The sequence below is a fragment of the Idiotropiscis lumnitzeri genome, chromosome 8, assembly GCF_059441095.1.
Source record: "Idiotropiscis lumnitzeri isolate Australia: NSW breed Sydney's pygmy pipehorse chromosome 8, RoL_Ilum_1.0, whole genome shotgun sequence".
NCBI classification, from domain to species: domain Eukaryota; kingdom Metazoa; phylum Chordata; class Actinopteri; order Syngnathiformes; family Syngnathidae; genus Idiotropiscis; species Idiotropiscis lumnitzeri.
Window position 1 is genome coordinate 1769537 of NC_142398.1, and position 19313 is coordinate 1788849.

Genomic DNA, 19313 nt, shown 5'->3' on the forward strand with positions numbered 1-19313 from the left:
GATGACGGAACAAGTTGCTCTGAGTTGGCGTCGGCTCCAGGTCACGACAGCCGTGTTGTAACAATAAAAGAGGATATAATTAAACGAACGTCAGACATCTTATCTTTTGAAGACGCTGCAATACTTTAAAAAGCATTACCGTATTTTCGCAGCCATAAGGCGCACTTTCAAGTCCCAAATCCCGTCCAAAAAAGCCGGGGCGCCTTTTGATGCGGAGCGCCCATTATGTGGACCAATGCACCGCTGGGCTGACTGCGAACGTTACCTGCCAGTACACTGCTTATATAGAGAGAAGGCGGGCGTGGCTAACGACAGCAGGCTGACGTGAGAGGGGAACGATGGGCGTGAACGACAACACAAAGGCACGCCCCCAGTGCAAAGCAGGCCCCAGTGCCCCTATATGGGCAAAGTGTCTGCTAGCTCTGCATGGAGAAAGCCGGCATCATATCCAAGGAGCTGCGCAGCAGCGTCACAGAATCTGACAATGACGAGAGGGGAACCTGGCGTGTTCGTGGGAGAACTTGCCCAGCTGTTTATTTCTGATACAGAAGACGATTTTGATGGATTTGTGGATAATGACTGATCAATAATAATGTGAGTACATTGTTAAATAGTTCAATAAAATACAACCAAACTCAGTTTTGCTCCTGTTGCCTTTTTAAAAACAGCTAGCCACGCTAGCCTTGCTATCCTAAATATTAGTATGCATGCATGTTAACTAAGGAATTGTATGGTAGGCTGGGAGGCGGAATTTTGCTGGGCCTACACTATTATGTTATTCAGTTGATTTGGGGTGATAATTTTAGTTTTGATGTAGCACCGTGACCGCACATCGTTTGTTGATTAGTGACTTGCTCACACCGGCATTGTGTCGGCATCCCATCTGGGGGGCTGTGCGACAGCGAGACGGCGAGACAGACTGATAATGACTCTCGTGTTTGGTGGAGAACATGTCCAGCTGTTTATCTTGGATACAGAAGACAAGGACTTGGTGCATTTTTGGTTGAGGACAACTTCAGCACAATGTTAAAAGCTAAAATAAAGTACCACCGAACTCCCGCTGCCATTTTAAAAACACGCTAGCGCAACTGAGCAGCTAGCGCGACTGCTCGGTTGCTCGGTTCTGTTTGCGCCCAATGATACGGTACGTTCTATCTATTTATTAAATACAGAAATAGCACACTCAACTGGTACTGCGTCTTTTGGCCGTAGAAATACGGTATGTCAATAAATGACAGTTTTAATTTAGTTTATTTTTCTAACTTCGCTTATCTCAGACTTCTTTTACTGGTGTTGGAGTTTCTAACTTTAAATGTACCAAAAGTTTTCCAAAATAGTTTGAGTTAATTATCTGACTCCATTAATGGTTAACCAAACACGACCTCCATTCATCCAACAATTATGCGCGCTGGTTTTTGAGAGAAAGATGACCAGGAAGCCGGGAGCGGATTTATTCCTAACAGGAGATCTAATACAAAGCCTGGGGCTCGGTTCCTACCATTACAGCTCTGCGCATCCCTGTACCCAAAAGAGGATGACGCCCCCCCTGAGTTGCCCAGGATCATTTATACATTTCTGCAAACAAAGCAAAGATATCCTACTATTGGCTATGTGTCATATGCAGTTAACTTTACCTTTCTCTTAGTGGACGTCTTCTGCCCGCAGGATGACGTGTTGGCTCGTCCAATCTCACACAACAGCGCCTTGATGTCGGGAAGGCCCTGCGTCAGTACCCCCGCTATCAGAAGTGCGGCTCGTTCTGTACAAAAAATATCTGCCACCTACGCATTTCACACAGCCTGCCCTGACCTTCCACTGCACATCAAATCAAAGCACAATCAGCAAATATCTTTATTGCATTAAACTGAATACATGTAACTTGTAGTCAATCGTATAAAATCTTTTATAGTCAAATGTATAAAATCCTTTAATCCCTCTCATGGCCTCAGTGAACTGAATGCTCTCAAACCCTGATGCGATTTGGTCTGCCAATTTGTATTCGTCCGGGACCCCTCTTGGCACGCTTATTGCATCAATGTAAGTGGGGTCCCGCTGTTGTAACCTCATTTTTGTCTATCCAAACCGGACATCGGGATGACCTGATTGAATTGATCCCAATTTAACTGGTCCAAATCTACAGGTGTCACACTCACCGGCATAATTAAAGTCAGCAGGGCACACCTGCCAGAGGCATTGGTCGGCAGCCTGTCGTATAGAAATTTTCCACCTTAACACAACCAGACGTCTGCACGGGAAAGCGGGGGTCCTGCTGGAAGAGACACATTCGTTTCACACCAATCCCACGGTATTTGTCCGATTGTGTGTCCTGCTCCATTCAACTTCAAACACGTAAAATTTTGCTTGGCCACCTTATTATCAAAAATGGGCTTTTGTTCCTCGGGGTTGTCAGTGGGAAAATTTGGTCTAGATTCGTACAATTTCCCTTTAATTCTCCAAATCAATTGTGCGATTGAATAATTTCGCATATATACTAACCTCTGGGTCTTGGTCACAAATTTTATAAAACAATATCACCTGTGCGTCTGTCAACCTATCCGAGCTGTCCTCCCGTTCCTCGTACATGGTTGCAGTGGTATTGTAACATCACAATTTTTGTCTCCACTTCGTCTGTCTGAAAAACAGTCTCATACATTAGAAGCAAACATACTAAAAGCGTAGAAAGACCAGCAAAATTAAATAATTGACCTTCTGTCCCGTAAGTGTTTAAAATAATGCCAGCAATCGTTATACAATCCTTCCAAAAAATGCATGCGGCAAAAATATACTATGACCCCCTGTCGACCCCACCCTCTAGTGGGGTCGATCCCAATCAAAGTTATATGAGACAACAAAAAGTAACAAATTTATGCCGTCCCGCGATTCAATTTCTTAACTAAATAATCGCAATAATACCATAATTAATTGTATTCAATCACCTTTTTCAATTTGTTTGTGAAGCTTGTATCAGTCACTTGAATAATATATTGTAATTAACGTAAACCCACCAAATATTAAATCTATTTCAATTCCCAGACTGTTGTAAAAGCTTTCTTCGAATATAATCTAGACCGTGTCATCCTCACAGGCATTGCCCCCAGAAACAATTCTCCAACGTATAAATTTAGTTTTGCCGATAATCACCACAATCCAGCAGTGTTGGTTCGCAATAATGTTCGAATGATATGCTGCTAATATAGCACAATATTAGAATTTGGCTTCACAACATGGGCAAATCATTCCTGAATTAAATAAAATTTAGTTCACCGAGTTCAAATATCTAACTGTGTTTAGGGATTACAAATTAAGCCGGAGCTAACGCTCCAATTTTGACCGTTTTTTGACAAATCTTTAAAGCAACCCAAATGAAATCTTAACCATTTATGCATATTGCAAGATGGCGGCGCGCATGGACGCAGCGGCTAACAGCTCTCCCTCCCAGTGCTCCTTATTGCTTTTTATTAGTGTTTGCTTGCTCTTACTGGCACCAACTGAGGCACAGCATCGATATACCCGCCAGGACATCGTGGACATTGGATATCGATGCGAAATAACCATCACAAAGGAATTTTGCTATGATCGCAAAATTCCGGACGAACTGGCGAGGCCGCCCGGCTCACCGTGGCTTGTCATCGGGACCGGGAGGCGGCGCAGGCGACGCTGAGAGAGGAAGCAGAAGCGGGGCTGCAGGTCCGGTGTCTTGCTACGGCTGCGACGGCGGCCCCACAGGCAACCACTGCCGAGTCTCTACCTCACCAACGCCAGATCCGTGGTCCACAAAATCGACGAGCTGCGATTACTAATCCTGGGAAACCGCTATGTGCGAGACAGCAGTGTGATCGTCGTCACGGAATCCTGGCTGCAACGCCGACGTCCCCGACGCTAGCATCCAGCTGACTGGGCGCTCGCTACATCGCGCGGATCGGACGAGGGCCACCGGTAAGAGAAGGGGCGGGGGGATCTGTGTTTACGTGCATGAGAACTGGTGCGGCGTTCGAGTTCATGTCCGTTAAATGCCGGCCTTATTTTCTCCAGAGGGAGCTAACGGTAGTGATCGTCACAGCTGTTTACATCCCTCCCGACGCTAGCACTAGCACGGCGCTCTCGCTGCTCGCGTGCGTCATCAATAAACATCAGCGGGCCCACCCTGATGGCGTTCACATAGTAGCGGGAGACTTTAATAAGGCCAATTTAAAGACTGTACTCCCAGAGTTTCACCAGCATGTCAAGTGCCCAACGAGGGGAGACAACACTCTCGACCATGTGTACTCGAACATCAAGCACGCATACAGGGCCCTCCCACTCGCCCCCCTCGGCCAGTCAGACCACCTGTCCTTGCAGCTCGCACCTGCGTACACCCCTCTCAGGCACAGATTCAGGCCCACAACAAAGACTGTGTAAACCTGGCGTGATGACGCCATGAATGAATTACAGGACTGCTTTCAAGACACCAACTGGGACCTCTTTGATCATCAGGACCTTGATGTCTACACGCACTGTGTACTGGACTACATCAAGTTCTGCATGGAAACTGTGTCCCTACACAGGACCATACGAACCTTCCCAAATGCGAAGCCCTGGATGTCCAGCAGGGTCCGCTCTCTCCTCAAGGCCCGTGACGCTGCCTTCAGGTCGGGCGACAAAGCCCAGTACAGGGTGGCTCGTGCTGACCTGAGCAGAGGCATCAAGCTAGCCAAGGCAATCTACAAGGGGAGGCTGGAGGCCCACCTTGCCAGCAATAGACCACGGGAGGTGTGGCAGGGTCTACGGAGCATCACCAACTTCCGTGGCAGCAGCACGACCTCTGTAGACCCGAGTGCATCGCTGGCAGAGGAGCTTAACTGCTTCTTCGCTCGCTTTGACTCGCCCCAACCGTCACACCCCTGCACCTCATGCTCCAACTCCCTCCCACTCACCGTAGAGGAACACGATGTGAGGCGCGCGCTCCTGGCTGTTAACCCCAGGAAAGCTACTGGACCCGACGGAATACCGGGCAAGGTCCTCAGAGCATGTGCCCACCAACTGTCACATGTTTTCTGCAGGATCTTCAACCGCTCCCTGGCTCAAGCAGTCATCCCCTCCTGCTTCCACCATTATTCCTGTCCCCAAAAAGTCACCCGCCGTCCACCTGAGTGACTACCGTCCTGTTGCTCTCACACCAGTCATCATGAAGTGCTTCGAGAGGCTGGTTCTCCAGCACATCAGAGACTGCCTTCCTCCCACTCTGGACCCCTACCAGTTTGCATACCGGGCAAACAGATCCACTGAGGCGCCATCGACACTGTTCTGCATGTTGTGCTGGGCCACCTGGAACAACAGCAGAGCTATGCAAGGATGCTCTTTGTGGACTACAGCTCGGCATTCAACACGATCATCCCAGACATCCTCGTCGCCAAACTGGACATTCTCGGCCTCCCTGCCCTCACACGCATCTGGATTAAGGACTTTCTGACCAACAGACCCCAGACTGTGTTGCTCGGCCCCTACACGTCCTCCACCCGCACGCTGAGCACCGGTTCCCCTCAAGGATGCGTGCTGAGCCCTCTCCTATACGCCCCCTACACCTACGACTGCAGCCCGGCCCACGGTAACAACACCATCGTCAAGTTTGCTGACGACACGACAGTGGTCGGTGTGATCTCGGAAGGTGACGAGACAGCCTACAGAGAGGAGGTCCAGAGACTGACGGCTTGGTGCGAGGACAACAGACTGCAACTCAACATTGCAAAAACAAAGGAGATCGTCATCGACTTCAGGAGGAACAAGACGGTACCGCCCCCCCTCTGCATCGAAGGCGCGCGTGTGGAGAGGGTCCACACGTTCAAGTTCCTGGGAGTACAGATCTCCGATGACCTTTCTTGGACTCACAACACCACAGCAGTGGTAAAGAAGGTCCAACAGCATCTGCACTTCCTGAGAGTCCTCAGGAAATTCAACCTGGGCAGGAAGCTGCTGCTGGCCTTCTACCACTCGTCCATCGAGAGCCTGTTGACGTACTGTGTCTCCACCTGGTACAGCGGCTGCACTGAGGCGGACAGAGTGAGGCTCCAGAGGACAGTCAAAACAGCGCAAAGGATTATTGGCTGCCCTCTCCCCTCACTGTCGGACATCTACACCGCCCGGTGCCTCAGCAGGGCTCTCAACATCGTCAAAGACAATACCCACCCAAACTCCCACCTGTTCGACCTGATGCCCTCTGGTAGGCGCTACAGATGCATCAAATCGAGGACCAATAGACTGAGGAACAGTTTCTTTCCAAGAGCGATCTCTATTCTGAACTCTCACACACACACGAGACCACCCTTACCTTGCAGAACAACATCGTGATGTGTTTTTATATACCCTTCAGTATTATTTTCCATTGCACTCTCTTATTTATCTAATTTATATATTTGTCTGTATTATTGTTGGATTGCACTGGAGAGGGGAGCTCTCTAATCTCGTTGCACTCTTGAGTACAATGACAATAAAGGGATTTCCAATTCTAATTCTAATTCTAAAAACAAAAAATAAAAAATCCCAAAGCTATAATAACGCAGATACCAAATTAAACCATTTTTTATGGGAAGAATAGGTGCCCTCCAAGACATAGACAGCTCCAAGACCGCTGCAGTCTTCACCTCCAATTGTCTCCCGAATGCCTCAATCGACCTCCAGGCCGTGCCCACACTGATTCTGTCAACTGGGAGAGGGTGTAGAGACAGTAAAAACAATCGCGGAGCTGTGGAGCCGAGCCCCAAATCAGTCGGGCCCTGGTTCCACAACTCCTCTAGCAGAGACACACACTCAGAACTACCTCTTCCGAGTGACCCTTCTCAGGAAATTTTGAAATTTAGTGATGTTCCCAAAACCGAAGAATTTGTAGTGGGTGCTGAAGTATGATATCCTGATAGTGACACGGAGTATTCAACAAATATGGGGCCTAGATCATTTAGTATGATGACGCGCATCGATATTCAATGTGATTTGTAGCTCGGCAAAAGTAAACAATTCATACCATTTCCGCTGCTCAGGGACAAGGCACACGCCGGTAGACATAACAAATATACAATCCTAATTTAAGATTTACTCTTGACTAAATTTGGATGAATCCATCTTGATAAACCAAATCATGTGTGTGATCACATGTACAATGTAATGTGTCAATTGGTGAAGTGAATGGGTGGAGGTTGCTACACCACTCAGACCAGAGCAGGAACAGGGCATACCCACCGCGGGAAGATGGAGAACCAGGTTTCAGAGCTGCCCTCAGATGTTTCAGTTCAGCTCAGCCACTAGGAAGGAAGAGAGCACGACATATGCTCCCCCCGACGGATGTGCACAGTCAAGTTCAGTCCCATCCGGGAATGCCACTCGAATTCCAGTGTTCGTTCAGTCAATGGCAGTGACTCATGCAATCTCGAGAGTCCACAAGGCTCACTGGGAGATGCGCAAGGAGCTCATAGCTCGCACCAGTATCCAGCACCATCGAAAACTTGTCCATCTACCGTCCCCGGAATCCAGGGACCTGGCAGTCCTCTAATGCTGGAGCTCCGCGGCCCCCTGTCGTGGAATGGGGTACCAGCGGGTTGGTGTCAAGAGTGCGTTGGGAGTGGGTAACGGTGGCGCCCCCTGCGCTGGTGGAGCTCTGTGCGACAGGTATGGCACCGGACCAGAGGATGGCAGATTCCAGGAAGTGGCTCGGTATGGACAGCTCATCACCCAGTGACCCCACCCCCCGCAGCAAGTGCACACCCCACTCACAACTCCTGTCTATAACCACCCCTACCTCTGTTACCGCAATCCCGACTTCGTTGACTGCCCTGCTACGGACAGCCAGTCTGCTGTGGCGCCGCGTCACCCGAACCTTGCCTAGGAGCAGCAGAAGTGGAAGGAGCAGGTCCAATGGGAGCCGCATGCGTCGGTTGCTGCCTTAGCTGCTCCCCCTTTTTATTTATTTATTTTTTTTAATCTCTCTTGGCCTCCTAAACCTGCAAGTACAAAAATCTTTAGTAACGCTCCTTAATCCACTCCCATATTTTCCTTTTCTGATGTCGTACAAAATTATGTACAAAATGTGTTCTACTTAGACCGATTAGCATTTTTTCATTGATGGGCTGTTTCGCATGATGTCTGCAACCGGAAGGGGCACGCCCTTGTGGACGGCCAACTGGGACAGCTCTGTAATGACGACATTATTGGATGGGTCACTGCCGGAAGTCTCACTCCATCCACGACTCGCCCTGGCCACATAGACCAGGCCTGTCTCCCCCTTCCCCACCTGAAAGACACAGCAACATCGGCCCCAACGGGGCCAGAAATATCTGATGCGCGGCACGGCCAATCTGACCTGAGGTGTCCCCATTCAGCCGATGACCATCATGCTGGTCAGCAGGTCTGGCCTCGGCCTCAAGTGAGGACAGTTCCTGTTAAGTAAATTTTGTCCCGCATGTAACTCTGTAATCCCCTCTTGCATTAAGTGAGTAATTTTTTCATGAAAACAGCGCCACTCCTCTGACATTAACTTCAAGTATCACTGCTTTGGTGTCGTATTACATGGAAAAGTCTAAACAATCCAACAAAATTTTGCCCTTTCCTGGACTGGGTGTGTGTTATCTAGTCGTGAATAATAAAATGTGAATAATAAAACCTGTGGGGCACATGAGCAGGCTAAAGCAACAACTATATCTTAATCTCCCTCCTTGTTAAGGAGAACCTCCGGGATGGGCGTGGTGAGGCGCTATTTGAAGCGTTCTTCGGCCTTCTGGTCACACATGTCACCTCAAACCTGTGGAGAGAACTGGAGGAGTGGCACTTGCCAGCGAGAAGGGGCAAATTACCTCCCTTCTGAAACTTTCAGTTTTGCATAAAATTTGTGTAATAATGTCAATCAATCATTCACTTGATGCTTGAATTTAATTACTCCAATCTGTCTCCAATAACAATTTGAAAATCAGTACTTGGGAGTGCAATAGGGATTCAGGTTGATCAGGCCTGTCCGGCCATTGCATCCTATGGGCTTGCCGGTGCCCTTAATCAGGTTTCTTTCCTGGGGCCCGTCCCTTAAACATTCACTCAAACGACATATACATACAAACACTTTTTCTTTCACACTTTCATTCACCAAAAAGATACTTTCCAATTTCACACAGAGACCCCTCCCTCAGCGCGTCCGCCTTGATTACGCTGAGATTTGTGCTGGCAGATCCTTAATTTTTCCTCAATTTAGCCAGCGTATGCCAAAGTTTACCACTGTGTGTTTGTGGATTTTCCCATTCAGTCCCCGTGATGTCGCTTCTCCTGTATCTCCAGGACGTAGCTGACGATTCTGCACCTGTGACGTCAAACACCTCATAGATGTGGATGTTAGCAGTCTGGCATTTATGGAATGCTGTCATGTCCCTGTCATGATCCGCGTCGGGTATGACAGCCCGTTGCTATTGCTTTTGTACGCGTGCGGTTTTTGTTATTGTTTGTTGTTATTTTCTTCCCGCCTTCCGCCATGTGCTTTTCTGTTATTGTTTGGTCAGATGTTTTTGTGATTGTTTTGGTCACGTTCCTGTTCCCCTTAGCACTCGTCCTCACCAGCCACACACCTGCTCCCCGTCAACCATCACACACCTGGTCCCCATCTGCTCATCTGATTACTTGGACTATTTTAGCCTTCCAGACCCACAACGCAGTGTCGGGTCATTGCCGCAAGTACGGACTGCCACGACCACGTTTCGCTCACGTTCATGTTCATGTTCATGCTCTTGCTTTTGTTCCCCACCTCGTTCTCGTTTGCCTTCCTCAGCCTTTTGTCTCGGTTTTGTTCCTCGCCCCCCTCGTCTGTTCGTCACGTTGGTTCTGTAGTTATTTTGCTCCCGTCCCGGTTGTCTTCCTTTGTTGAACCCCTTTAATAAACCCCCTGAACGACATCCATTCCCTGCCTCCTCGCCTTTTGGGTCCACCTTCCTCCTCGCCAAAAGGCGACCCTGACAGAATGACCCGACCAAAGAAGGACCCAGCGAGAGGATCACGGCGTGATGGACGCCGCCGGACGGACAACCCCCCTCAGCCTGCCGACCAACCCCGTGTCCTTCAAGTAGGTTCCATTTTCCGCTCGACGTCTGTTTCTCCACTTTCGCCCCCCGATAACAGCACTGATTACCAGCCTGTCATACCCCCTCACCTGATCATAGATTCGGATTACGAGGACGATTTTGAGCACCAAGCCCTTTCACCCCCTCACAATTCGAGTAAGTCCGGTCACGAGTTTGATTTTGAGCACCTTGCCCCTCACATTTTTTCCGATCCCGATCACGACTATGATTTTGAATATATTGCCACTCTCTTAGTCGCCCAGCGCAACGCTGAGTTATTTTTGAGCCGTCACCTTCCTCCCCCCGACCCATTTGAGTTTTTCGCGACCACCTCCCACTCCCCCTCGCGCGCTTCACGTCCCAAATCCCGGAAGTCACGGTCACGTCGCGCACATCGTTCACCATCAGTTTCAGCACCGGATCATGCTCCCCTGGCGTCTCCTAGCTCGCGTTCACCAGCCCCCGCAGTCACGGTCCCTCAGGTCTCCCGTTTCCCTGATTCCCTATGGCGGCAGGCTGACAGGGATCAGGGCCCCCGGTTCGGCTGTGCCCGGATCGACTGCTGCGCCCGACCCGCTGTCGCCTCCACGCCTGCAGCAGTGACCAATGCAGCTCCCGCTGCACGGACCCCGCCGCCTCCATGCGAGCCGCAGCCTCCAGAGTCCCGTGCCGACTACTCGAAGGCGGCCGAGCCCCGTTCCGGCTCCCCGCCAGCTGCTGAGCCCTGTTCCGGCTCCCCGCCAGCTGCTGAGCCCAGTCCCGGCTCCCCGCCAGCTGCTGAGCCCCGTCCCGGCTCCCCGCCAGCTGCTGAGCCCCGTCCCGGCTCCCCGCCAGCTGCCGAGCCCCGTCCCGGCTCCCCGCCAGCTGCCGAGCCCCGTCCCGGCTCCCCGCCAGCTGCCGAGCCCCGTCCCGGCTCCCCGCCAGCTGCCGAGCCCCGTCCCGGCTCCCCGCCAGCTGCTGAGCCCCGTCTCGGCTCCCCGCCAGCTGCTGAGCCCCGTCCCGGCTCCCCGCCAGCTGCTGAGCCCCGTCCCGGCTCCCCGCCAGCTGCTGAGCCCAGTCCCGGCTCCCCGCCAGCTGCCGAGCCGTGTCCCGGCTCCCCGTCAGCGGCCGAGCCGCGTCCCGGGGCCCCAATGGCGATCCCAGCTCCCGATCCAGCGGAGCACGCTGTGCGTCTGCCCCAAGTTCTCGAGCCAGCGGAGCAAGGGGTGCGCCCGAACCAAGTTCACGTTCAGGCGGAGCACATCCTGCCCCCGACTCAAGTTCACGTTCACGCGGAGCCCGTCCGGCGTCCGTCCCTAGTTCACGTTCAGGCGGAGCACGCTGTGCGTCCGTCCCAAGCTCACGTTCAGGCGGAGCACGCTGTGCGTCCGTCCCAAGCTCACGTTCAGGCGGAGCACGCTGTGCGTCCGTCCCATGCTCACGTTCAGGCGGAGCACGTTGTGCGTCCGTCCCAAGTCCACGTTCAGGGGGAGCACACCCTGCTTCCGACCCAGGTTCACGTTCAGGCGGAGCACGCTGCGCGTCCGTCCCAAGCTCACGTTCCGGCGGAGCACGTTGTGCGTCCGTCCCAAGCCCATGTTCCGGTGGGGCACGCCTTGCCTCCGCCCCAAGCTCACGTTTTGGCAGAACACGGCCCGCAGCCGTCACTCCCGGTGCCTGCGATGGACGACGGTCCGCCGCCGCGTCACGCCTCGGCGACGCACGACGACCCACCATCGCACCCCGCTCTGGCCTCGGCAGCATCCGACGACCCACGGCCGCTCCTGGTTTCTGCCTCGGCGGGGGAAGGCGACCCACCGCCGCTCCACATTCTTGTCTCGGCAGGGGTCGACGACCAGCCGCCGCTCCCGGTTCCGGTGGCCGTGATGGACGACGGTCCGCCGCCGCGTCACGCCTCAGTCTCGGCGACGCACGAGGACCCACCACCGCGCCCCGGTCTGGCCGCGGCAGCATCCGACGACCCGTCGCCACTGCTCGCCTGGGCCCCGGCGGCGCTCGATGGCCCGCGGCCGCTCCTGGTTCCTGCCTCGGCGGTGGACGACGACCCACCGCCGCTCCATGTTCTTGTCTCGGCAGGGATCGACGACCAGCCGTCGCTCCGCGTTTCTGTGTCGGTGGGGTTCGACGATGGGCCGCCGCCCCACGTTCCGGTCTCAGCGGGGTTCGACGACCAGCCGTCGCTCCACGTTCTGGTCTTGGCGACGCTCGACGACCAGCCGCCGCTCCACGCTCCCGCCTCGGCGGGGCTCGACGACCAGCCGCCGCTCCACGTTCCTGTCTCGGCGACGCTCGACGACCAGCCGCCGCTGCACGTTCCTGACTCGGCGGGGTTCGACGACCAGCCGCCGCTCCACGTTCCTGACTCGGCGGGGTTCGACGACCAGCCGCCGCTCCACGTTCCTGACTCGGCGGGGCTCGACGACCAGCCGCCGCTCCACGTTCCTGACTCGGCGGGGCTCGACGACCAGCCGCCGCTCCGCGTTCCTGTCTCGGCGGGGCTCGACGACCAGCCGCCGCTCCGCGTTCCTGTCTCGGCGGGGCTCGACAATCTGCCGCCGCTCCACGTTCCTGTCTCGGCAGGGTTCAACGACCAGCCGCCGCGCCACGTTCCTGACTCGGCGACGTTCCATGGCCCGCCGCCGCTCCTCGCCCCAGCTCCATCAGCGGACTTCATGTGGCGTTCGGGTCGTTCCGGACGTCCGTCTGAATGGCCCCAATGGGACGCACTGGCCTGGCCACCCTCACGGCCCCCTGAAGGGTCACGAAAAGACTCGCTGGTCTGGCCTCCCGGGAATCCGCCAGACCGGTCTCGATCACGGGTCGTTGACCCACCTCCCGACCCCTTCCGCCCACCCTCGTTCTTGGACATGGTTTTCCTTTTCTTTTCTTTTCCTTTTTTTGGGACGTCTGGAATCCGTCCCTTGAGGGGGGGGTACTGTCATGATCCGCGTCGGGTATGACAGCCCGTTGCTATTGCTTTTGTACGCGTGCGGTTTTTGTTATTGTTTGTTGTTATTTTCTTCCCGCCTTCCGCCATGTGCTTTTCTGTTATTGTTTGGTCAGATGTTTTTGTTATTGTTTTGGTCACGTTCCTGTTCCCCTTAGCACTCGTCCTCACCAGCCACACACCTGCTCCCCGTCAACCATCACACACCTGGTCCCCATCTGCTCATCTGATTACTTGGACTATTTAAGCCTTCCAGACCCACAACGCAGTGTCGGGTCATTGCCGCAAGTACGGACTGCCACGACCACGTTTCGCTCACGTTCATGTTCATGTTCATGCTCTTGCTTTTGTTCCCCACCTCGTTCTCGTTTGCCTTCCTCAGCCTTTTGTCTCGGTTTTGTTCCTCGCCCCCCTCGTCTGTTCGTCACGTTGGTTCTGTAGTTATTTTGCTCCCGTCCCGGTTGTCTTCCTTTGTTGAACCCCTTTAATAAACCCCCTGAACGACATCCATTCCCTGCCTCCTCGCCTTTTGGGTCCACCTTCCTCCTCGCCAAAAGGCGACCCTGACAGTCCCTAAAAAGTTGTCATGTCAGAGTTCGCGTTGTACAGTCATAAAACATCGGTCTTCCACCTTTGTCACATTTAATACACATCAGTTAATAAATCATCTACAGAACTATTTAATCGAACTTTATATTTGGTAAACCAATCTCCTATCAAGGCTCATATTTTCTTATGGGGAACACAAATTCCTCTTTATTTACTATTATTTATGCCAATGGATCCTTAAAAACATTTTCTTCATGCCACATAACAAGGAGAATCAAATTAACAATAACCTACAGAGAGTACGCAGCAAAGAAAGTAAACAAAACTATCGTTGACCAAACAACCAGCTATGTTCATCAGCCAAAGGGAATACAGACACACACACACACACACAGTGTGGAGATGAGTGTCAGGAAAAGAGACAAACTGGGCTGTGAAGGGATGGGTTGTATGGAAACAAACATAGGGGCCGCGGGCCACTCAGGGCCTCAGTGTTTTCCCCTCCTATTTGTCTGGAATTCATAAGGGAAAAAATATTAACTCAGAAAAATCATAAGTAAAATAAATAATATTATCTACCAATAGAACAGGAACGTTTTACGTGACCAGATTTAGAAAACTACTAAAATACTAGTAGGCCCATATCAATGACAATAGTCTCAAAATAAGTAGTTTTAAACTTGTCAGTTTTCAAACTGTAATATTCCGAACAGTATTCCTAAAACAACTCCACTCTGGATGGCCGCAGCCACGTGCTAACCAGCCGAGCCGAGCACCAAGCCACAAGCAAAGTGAGCTCAATCAATAATATAACAAAACTGGAACAACACAAGAGGGACACAAGAGCGGTTAAACTCATGAGAGAAATTCCTCTATAATAACATTAAAAATACACATATTTTCCAACATGTTCGCCTTCTGCAACATGTCAGGCATGTAAGGATCAAATTCCGACTGAGGGTATCAGTGTTTCAAAATGGCTTAACTAATGATTTGCATCGTTTGGTGTGTATTTGAGCATAAATTGAAGAACACTACTACTGTTAATTCATGAAATGTTATTCATTTTAATTGCAAAAATAGTGGATTTGTTGGTTCTCGATATTGCTTTCTTCTAATTATTTTATGGCCCCTTTTTGTAAAGTAAAAATTGACTGACTATATTTTGCAGGCCTTCCCCATGTGTCAATCCAATGGGTCATGTAGGGAACACTCATAATGTTATATTAAATATCAATATATATAGTGCTTTCTTATGCAGTGTATCTTTTACTCTGCATAACAGAGCTATTGTTTTTTTTCATTGTAATTTTTTACTTTGTGCTCGATAGATGACTGACTGAGCAGAATCGCATTCGTGTTTGTCACGTTTTGAATGGGAGTTGGGTCTACCTTTGGAGTTTTTAGAGTCGCAGCATGGTTTAGTATGCATTAGAGCTGGGCGATAAACCGAAAATTTACCATTAACGAAATGACATCATTTTGCCCATGTCGGTAAATTCGGTGTTTAAAAAAAAAAAAGAAAAGTCTTGTCTGTCTGCGGCTATGTTCATGCACCTTTAAGACGGCTACAGCGCGTGTAGTCACGTGACTCCACCCATCTGAACAAGAAAGAAAACAGACGATGCGGTCGTAGCTGGCGATTCAAATTCAGAAGCGGCTGACACGGCTGAAAACGAAGTAACGTTAGTTGAAGTTATTCCTGTTGCGCTTGTCCGGAAAAGAAATTCTACATCTATCGTTTGGAAATGTTTTGGTTTCCATAAAGACGATGTTTGAGCAAAAGAACACGAACTACAAAGTGCGTTGTAAGCACCCAAAACAGCGCGTCCAACCTTTTCTCTTTCACCACCCACAACACAACCATGCAGTTGACTTGGAGCGTGTGCTAAAAGTTCAAAATGAGAAGCAAGGTTTGACAAGTGACAACAGCCCATTAACGAAGGCGACACCATACGAGAGAACGTCTCAGAGGTAGATGCGATAGCCTAGCACATAGCTTAAGATAGAGCTCCTCTAGCCACAGTGGAGCGCACGGGATTAAACGCCTCATGAAAGTAGCCGACAAGAGGTACGCAAATATTTTTCACAAACCGTACTTCCCAATATGGTCAACATCGGGACGGGAGCTTAGACAAGCATATTGCATCTACATCCGACTTGTGGTCGAGTCGCAACATGGATCCCTGTTTGAGCCTGACTATGCATGACATAGACGACTGCGCACCAGAGTACTCGAGACGGCACATTTTCGTGATGAAGCACACTTGTTTATTTGGCATAGGCATTTCATTGACATTTTTTCATGTCATTTAGCATTTTGTTTGCAGGCGACTAGGTCCTTTGCACATGGCATTATTCATATTGTTTACAAAAGACCTTTACACAAATCTAGGCCTTTGCACATGGCATTTCAGCATCTTGGCGCAATCTATTTGCAGAAAAAGATTTTGCGAGAGGTACCCTTTTTCTCCTGTTTTTTGTGATATTGTTCAAGTCATGCAAAGCAAGCTATTTGGGATATTTATACAAATTATTTTTGTACTTTTATTTTTCATTGAAAGTAATGCGTACCAGTTGGTCAATAAAAAAAAGCAGTTAATATGCATTACCTGCATTTATTTTGATTTTGGTCCACGGGGGGAATTTATCGTTACCAAGGTAAAATCGCGATATTGATTTGAGGTCATATCGCCCAGCCCTAGTATGCATACTAAACCCTTGCCACTCTTCATCCGAATATGTCACTTCGTGGATGTCATTATGTTTTCGAGGCCACTTACATATTTGAGGTTGTCTGGACCGAGTGGAATTGTTCCGGCGGTTGCGAGGGAATGACCTCCGTAGTTTTGAGTGGACCCGTCAGGCATGCCGAGGCAGGCGCCCTCGACCACTGTAAGTGGATTCCTGTCTACATTGTAGACCACGTCGTCGGCCGTTTTTGGAATTGGGGTTTTGAGCTTTGCGTATCAGCGGAGAGCTAGTTAGCGTCTGGGGCCACAATGCCAACCCTAGGTAGTGGCTGAGATTTGCATTGAGGTTCTCTACAAACAGTGTTTTAAAGCTTGGATCTTCCTCCATCTTGGGTTCTTTGCGACTCACAAAATATGCGTCTCGCAGGTAGCAATGATAGGCTTATCGGGGCTCTTGATTTCCTTGTTTTACAGACACGGTCACTGCCATGCCGGTTGCAGCCGAGGAGTCATTGAACTCGCGGCCCATTGCTTTGTGTAAAGAATCAGGATCGACTAACACATAAGTGGTTTGTCACTGGAGTAGTCTGTTGACTGCTCGACTTTAAGTCATCTTGATTAGAGTTTGCCGTCAAGGTTAGCCTTTGGGAAATGCTGTCGGTAGTAGTCAATGTCTTTAAGTATTCTGACGTGTTAAAGGAACGCCTTGGTCCAGGTTCAAACTTCTGGATCTTACATGACAATTTATCTAAATCTTTCCAGGACACACTTATGTGCACTCCAGGTCATGGAGTGGACGCGGGACCGCGGCTGAATGGTATAGAGGGCCGTGGCATTGAGTCTCGTGCTGGTGTTGGTGCTTGCGTCCCCTGTCCCAAAGAGACGGCAGCCCAAGTTGCACCTGCATGCGGTTTTTGGCTCCAACCGTGGTGACGATTTAAAAGGTAGAGCAATCTGGCAAGTAAGCCTAGTGGCTAATGGCTGATTTACATGCTCTATTGTAGCACTTTCTATGCTCTCAATTGACACATTCAAAATGGCGCCCAGAAACACGCGTCTTCATTGAAATGACTCCATCTTCAAGATGGCGGCGCGTTTTTCCGTTTCAAGCTTAATTGGACGACAAGCTGCGTGAATCCTCTCAAACTAGTGAGTTTGTGTATTTTTCAAAAACAATTTTAACTAGAGCTGCGAGCAGCTTTAAAGGGCACATGTAACCCTGGCTACGTTGGGGTACTTGCACATTAGGGTATTTGCACGTCTGGGTACTTGGTCATCAGACAATGACCATCAAAAATAGAGATTTTTTTACACCAGGCTTGATGTGAGTACGTCTTAGGCTGTTACATATGCCTCCCAATTTTCACAGATCTACGTGAAACATGGGACCTGGAATGCTTTGTTACAAATTTGTAGGGGATGCTATAGATCTTATATAATAATAGCACAATAAATCTCCAAAATATTAATTATCATTGCAGGTCTATTGTGTGTGCAACTTTCCCCAAGTTTTCCCCCAGGTTTAGAACCTCAAAAACAGTACCTGTTTTTATTACATATGGCGCATCACCATGACAACAGCGTATAAAAGTAAAAGATTTCAATAACTTTTCATCTTGAACATCTTTAGATTAATCATGCAAAGTCTGAACATGATAGAATAAATTCTCTAGGAGTTCGATAAAATATGACCTCTCTCAAAGGCCCCAAAATCTTAACAAGTGCACACAGCAAAAACCAAGGAGATCGTCATTGACTTCAGGAGGAACAGGACTGTAGCGCCCCCCCACCCCCACTTTACATCAAAGGCAAGTGTGTGGAGAGGGTGCACACATTCAAATTCCTAGGAATGCAGATATCCGATGACCTCTCCTAGACACACAACACCACCGCAGTGATAAAGAAGGTCCACCAGCGGCCTTCGACCACTCGAGAGTCTGCTGACTTACTGTGTCTCCACCTGATACGGCAGCAGCACTGAGGCAGACAGAGTAAGGCTCCAGAGGACAGTCAAAACATCGCAAAGGATTATTGGCTGCCCTCTCCCCTCCCTGTCGGACATCTACACCACCCGGTGCCTCAGCAGAGCTCTCAATATCACCAAAGACAATACTCACCCGATCTCACCCCTGTTTGACCTGTTGCCCTCTGGCAGGCGCGACAGATGCAGCAAAACAAAGACGAATAGACTGAAAAACAGTTTCATCCCGAGAACCATCACCATGCTGAACTCTCACACACAACTTATTTGAATTGCAAAATTTGATGCTTTGTCAGGTCATATAGTCGGACAAAATTAAAAGATTTCAATAATTTTTCATCTTAAACATTTTAGGGTGAAGAACACAAAGTTTGAAGACGAGCGTATAATTTCTCTAGGAGGAGTTCATTAAAATATGACCTTTATGCAAGGCCCAATAATTGTGGCAAATTCCAAAGTAAATGTGAAACTTACAGCCCAGAATCCTACGTTAAGAAGTAATTAGGAAGCTCAAAGTTTGATGGTCCGCCTCGGTCATATCGTCGCTTGAAAACGTAAAATATTGTTGTCTCAAATGTCGAAATTGTACAACCCAAATTTGAAGTAAATCGCGTTAACTGTCAAGGACAAGGGGGCAAACGTATGACGCCTGTAAATGTGCAAAATTGGGCCATTTCAACTTACTTTCAAATACTCAGAACTCACTTTCTGTACATGTTAGGACAAGGATACCAAGTATTTTTTTTTTTTTACGTCTCAGGGTTCTACGCGTGCCTCCCAATTTGCATGGCTTTACTGGGGCAAGGCTTTGAAAAACCTCTGATGAATCATTCTAGGGGGAGCTGCAGATCCATTTTTTATTACTAGTGTACCGCGACGACAAAAAAGCAAACTTTTTGCCAGGCCCAAAGGGTGTGCCATCTATAGTGAGCTTTTGTTCACGTTTAGGTTCTCAAAAATGTGAGACTTTAGAGGCATAATAATAATAATAATAATTTCTACAAAAACTATAGGGACCTTTCAGTGCCCCTAACTAGTTCTCGCGACAGGACACCAATTATGCAGCAAAGATTAGTATCAAA